Here is a 6,007-nt window from a genome sequence, read left to right on the forward strand (position 1 = left end):
AAATTGCTACAACTATGTTTAAGTCCAAGGTCATTTTTTCCAAAAATGTTCCTCACTTCCATGTGCCCAGGGAAAGCAGACAATAAGGAGAGGGAGAAGGGGCTGCAGGGGGAAGCAGAGGGGCTGACCCCACAGATTTATTTTCCCTGATGTAGCAGTGGCAACAAATTCAAGGCAAACCCCCAAATAACTAGATTTTATACCTGGAAAATGATAAAAAATTTATCAATTTTCTATGTATAACATCTAATTATTGGGTGTCATCTTATATTTGAGTAAATATGGTAGCACATTTGTTCTAGTTTTTCCCAGTTTGTACACTTGTGCATCTAATATTAACAATTATATAGTTAGCTTTGCCGTTACCCTTAAATATTCAATTAGTCATCGATCAATCCTGAAACTGGCTTTGGAGTAAGGCTCCTGACAAGTGCAGTGGTATATCTTTTGTCTATTGTAGGACTGGGCCTTCATTTCTCCCTTGTTGAACAGTTTCTTATACACCTGAATAAGACAACAGGGGGGGGAAACATAATTGTATGTGGGTATCTTTTTCTCTTTTTTTAACCTGGTACCTGCTTTTTAAAGTTGTATCTCAAAAAAGGCTGGGGTTTTTTTGGGGGGGGAGGGGGGCAGTTGTTTGTTTGTTTCCCTTTTTTGTTTTCCAAAACTTCAGGTTGATGTTGACCCTTTAAAGTAATACTTCCAAGCCCTATCGTTATCCAACTAATGAATCTCAACGAGCTGGTGTACAACATTGGGTGTTAACGAAGCTCTTTAGGATATGCTGGGACTAGTTGACTCTTAAGAAGAATACATCTTTGTTTCTGATTTCTTTTTACATCAAATTCTAGAAGGTAGAAGCTGTAGGAGCTACATGTGTGTTTTTGTTCCCAGAAAGTCGACATGAAAGTTTACTAAACGTGCTTTCTCCCACAGTAAACATTTTCTAATTCATCACTGTGCCTTTCTTAAAATAAACCAATGATTTACAGGAGAATTTGACTACAGTACTGTCTAGATTTCCTTTAAATTATATGGGGGTCAAAAAGGGGAAATTATCAGAATGGGATAAATTGTCTTGATCTTGAGAACAAATATTAACTATTCATACTTTTTTCATAATGCCTACAATGTGTTATGTCTGTTTGCACAAGACTGTCTTGTCCTGTTTTGAGTAGTCAGGCATCTTATTTTTGTTCAAAACGATATGGAGTTTTAGATAAATCAGCAAAAATATGCTTTTATGAAGTACATTTTTAAAGAAACTCTTTAGTATTCTGGAGCAAATGTATTTATTTATCAGTATGTGTAATAACTAATTTGGTATTTTCAGATAATTACATTGTGTATGTTGTAGAGATTATGGTGTTTGTCGATACAGAACATCTGTGCAGAAAAATTAAACTTGAATTGTTTCAAACAAGCATGTCTGTTTTTACTTTCCAAGGGGGATAAGGTCTTATGAAATGACCTCTATGGTTGCATCTAGTGTGGTACAACACAAAGGTGAAAGGTATCATGTGGCACAAACTCAGTATTTAAGTCAGGGGGTCAAAGATGCAGTCCATGGACCAGATCTAGTTGCAGAGCCATGTCATCTGGCCCACTAGGTTCCTAGAGGGGCTGGGAATTCAGTGAGGGGCAAGTAAGGGTGGGGCCTAGGGCGACCGCCTTTTCCAAACTGTAAGACCCACTGGAGGTGGGTCCACATCCATCCCATGTGGACCCCCACAGTAAAGATTTGGTCAGGAGTGGGGAGGAAGAAGGGAGCCTAATCAGTTTGACATACCTGATATAAGTGATAGAATTCTCTTGTTTAAAGCAAATATAACCACCAAGACCTAACCATGAATTGCAGCGGGACTAATACAGCCCAGGTGTCAACCTGCTGACTTAACTGGATACTGCCAGAACCATAAGTTTGTACTGACCTGTAGTTTATACAACAAAAACAAAATTGTTTATAGAACAAAAACAATTTTGAAAGCACAGGTTCTTCAATGAACCACAAATTTCTTGTGCTTGCATGGGCCTAGATATACCACATGGTAGCAATTTCTGTTGCTACTGTTAGTTGCTTGCTAAGACTTTCTCCTACAGGTCTAAATTGTTGAGAAGTAAAGAAAATTTCAGGGTTTACTTTATTTCACAGCTATAGCATTGTTGTGTGATTTAACGTTCAATTTAAAATACATGAGTTCTGAAACAACAATGTATACACCTGGACCAATTCTTATCTGGGTTCTGTTTTGCCACGTTGGTGGGAAAGATGAGGATGAACAAAAGATCTCTATTATCTTGTTAGGTGAAGTGATATTCAATTAGACCATCATATTGCACTAAATTGGTCTATGGCCTGGGGATTAAGTGCGTGTTGTGCTTTTTACTATCTTCCCTTGAGCTGGGAAAGAAAGGAACACAACAAATGGAGCTTAACAAATGTGGATGGAAAATTACTTAAATGGTTAGCTCTTACCCAAATGCCATCTCCTCATCAGTAATCTTTTCTTTTTAGCATTCTTTGAACTTATTTTTTGTCAGGAAATCTAGACCTCTTTTCCTACACTCTTCCTGGCTTGATCTGCAGCCGTTGGAAAAAAAAGACCTAGTTAAGCACGCGTGTGTGTGTGTGTGTGTGCAGTTATAAAAAATGTTCCATTTAAGTAATACATGTGCTACTTATTTTACTTTTAACGAAGTGTACATTGATTTTAATGGCAAATGGAACCGTGTTAATGCTCCTTTATTATTACAGTACAGTGATACATGCTTTCAGTACACCTCAGTGTTGGCAAATGGCAGTAAATTTGGCTTGAACAATGCCTACGCTACTCTAATTTTCTATGGATCCCATGCCTAAAAGGGTGTGGGTCTGTGGGTGCATCTACACATGCAATTAAGACATAGCAATAAACTCCAGCTTATTGTGCTGGAGTTTATTGCTTCCTGGGTGCCACAGTTACATATGTGCCTAGGACTGCAGCACATTGAGCCAGGTTGGAGCAGCCACAGCTGGCAAAGGGTCCAGGGGCTTAGCCTGCCAGCCTGGGGTTGCTCTGATCCATCTTGACATGCCATGGAGGGGTTAGCTGAGGCACAAGGGTGCTTCAGTGCAGGGCTAGCCAGCAGGCAGTTGGTGCACTGAAGCACCTTTGTGCCCCAGCCAGTCCCCTCCAGCATCTGCATGTTGCTGTGGAGTAAAAAACTATTTACAAGTACTATCTTGCTGCAGAGTTAATTAGATTACTCTGCCTAATAGCCCTGAACATGTAGACATAAGATGTTTACTGCAAAGCTAATTAGTGAACTCCACAGTAAATGTCTTGTGTAGATGGGCCCTGTGACCGCATAACTGGCCTGCTAGAGAAGGAGGCCACTCTCCAGGATGCTATGATTGGGATCCAGATAAGCACTCCTCCTGAGTTTGGAAATGTCCCCACTAGGGATTAGAAGCAGCAAAGGTTGTGAAGGTTGCCTCTCAGTCTGTTAAAAAGGTCCTTTTTCAGATGCTTTTATAAACATACTTCTATCAGTCGATGTCCAGTCTCCCAGGTGATCAGTCTATGTGTTTTCATCTCTTGTTTTTCATGAGGAAGGACAGACCTGAGTGGGTCATCCAGTTTTAAGAAAGGCTTCCCAGATGTGTCTCAAGTGGAAACAAGCTCTTCCCTTTGCCCCAAACATCTTCATGCCACAAAGACCTACTTATAGGCTTATTCTAGCCTGTCATATTTGGTTCTGCAGCAAGATAGGTACCTGCATACTATAAAGGGATGGGGGCCTCTCCCTGTCATTTCCTCCTGGCTAGCTTACCTTGTTGGTTTCTGATGATCTCATTCTTAAATCCATGTGAAGATATTTCTAACATGAGATGCCCCATGCCCTGGGGCACCGAACACTGGGCTGTGAATACCATGAAGCTGTAGGGCACCTAAATGTTAGGTTTTGTAACATCCAAGTCTCTTTGTGGCTTCAAGCTGCAGCCCACAATGTCAGGGGCTTTAACAGGCAACCTAGCCAGGGCTGACTGCTTAGTTGGCCAAGCCTGCCTGAAGCTGCAACTGGCAGCCCCACCTGGGCTGATGAACAGCTGGCCATTGTTAGGGCCTCCTGTTTGGCTCCTGAGGGCAGCAGTCTCCTTATTTAAGTTCACCTGTGACTGGAGGCCAGCCAACCTGTAAGGATCAGGTCGTAGGTGGTCTGTCCTACTGGACAGGCCAACAGGGGAGCACGAGACAGGAGCTGAGGGACCCCAAACCACAAGGGTGAGTGAAGGGGGGGAGGGGCAGGAGCTTGCGTGTAAGCAGGGGAAGAAGCCAGAAAGCAAAGAGCAAAAGATCCAGAGAGACCATTCAGCAGTTCTGCCCAAGTGTTCTGCTTCTGGACTCTGGCTTTTGGGAGCTCTGCTCACCTTCAATAACTCAGTCCCTGAATCTAGAACCCTGACTTGGACTCCATCCCCAGCATTCCCCCATGGCTTTGGTAACTTGGACTCAAGCTCCTATCCGTGCCCCCTGTGTACCTCTGAGTTCTCCAGATCTTGTTTCTAGCTATCCCCAGTGGCCTACCCACCAGGCTAGGCTGCATATTAGGGGTGTGCAAAATGGGCCCTATTTGATTCATATTCTGCCTGTATCAGGGACGGTGATTTGATTTGTTGACTTGGATCAATGTCCCTGATTCGATTAGGCCAAATCCAAATCTGAAGATTTGATTCTGATTCAGAGAATCAGTGATTCAGCCATAGACACAGCTTTAAATGTTTTTTTTTTCTACATACCTTGAGATACCAGCACAGCTTGTGATCGCTGCAATGCTGAGGCACATGGAGCATCTCACAGGAGTGTGGGAGAGCCCTCCACGTGCTTGGCGGCATATACGGAAGTGGACCAGAATTACTTCCAGTCCTCTTCCAGGTCCACTGGGGAGCACACTGGGGGGCCCCCACACCACCCTGGCTCAGTGATCGGCTATGGGGGGACCCCAGGTGCCCCCCCTGACCCAGGAGGCACCAGTTGCTGAGCCAGAGTGGCATGGGGGCGCAGAGCTGGAAGTGGACCAGAAGTGCTTCTGAGTGCAGCAGGGACCCCCCTGTGCTTCTGTGGGATGTTCTACACACCCAGCATCGCAGCACTCACAAGCCCCTGCTACCTAGTAGGCCTGTGCAAAGTGGCTACTATTCACTTTGGATTCAGATTGGACCAATTCGGGGGAGAGTGATTCAATTCGGTGATTCAAATCACTGTCCTGATTCAGTTCAGCTGAATCTGATTCAGAGATTTAGCTGCTGTCAAATCTCTGAATCAGCCAAGCCCATCCCACGCCCACTCTCCCAGCCCTGGCAGTGGCTGCCCTGCCCATCCCAGCTCCAGCACAAAATCCCTGGATTACCAGGTGCTGTCAGGCAGGGGGCAATTCCTTGACTTCCCCACGCTGCGTGGGGGGCTCTGCCATGAGCCCTCCATGCCCCCCCCACTCTCCCAGCCCTCCCATGGCTGCCCCGCCCACTCCAGTTCTGGCTCTTTAAGAAAAAAACCCCCTGCACTCACCATTTGTGCCTGGCGGGGATGATCCCCACTGCCCCGCGCCACACGGGGGGCTCTGTATGAGCCCCCTGAAGCCCTGAGGCTGCTGTAGGAGTGAGCCCTGGGTTTTTTTCTGGTTCTTATTCTTAAAGGGCCAGAGCTGGGGCTAACCACACCTTGTTGTGCATCTACAGATGCATCACAAGCAGGTCCAAGGAGGTGATACTCCCCCTCTATGCAACATTGGTCAGGCCACAGTTGGAGTACTGTATCCAGTTCTGGGTGCCGCACTTCAAGAGGGATGTGGCTAGCATTAAGAGGGTCCACTCACATGGTCAAGGGGCAGCGGCAGGCCCTACAAAGAGAGGCTAAAGGGCCTGAATCTATTCAGCCTCCACAAGGGCGCTGAGGTCCCAGAGGGGAGGGGAACCAGGTGTCCAAGGAGAGTGGTCGCTCCTTAAGGAGACGATCCTCCAAGC

The sequence above is a fragment of the Crocodylus porosus genome, unplaced genomic scaffold (assembly GCF_001723895.1).
Source record: "Crocodylus porosus isolate Cpor-Errol unplaced genomic scaffold, CroPor_comp1, whole genome shotgun sequence".
Lineage (NCBI taxonomy): Eukaryota > Metazoa > Chordata > Crocodylia > Crocodylidae > Crocodylus > Crocodylus porosus.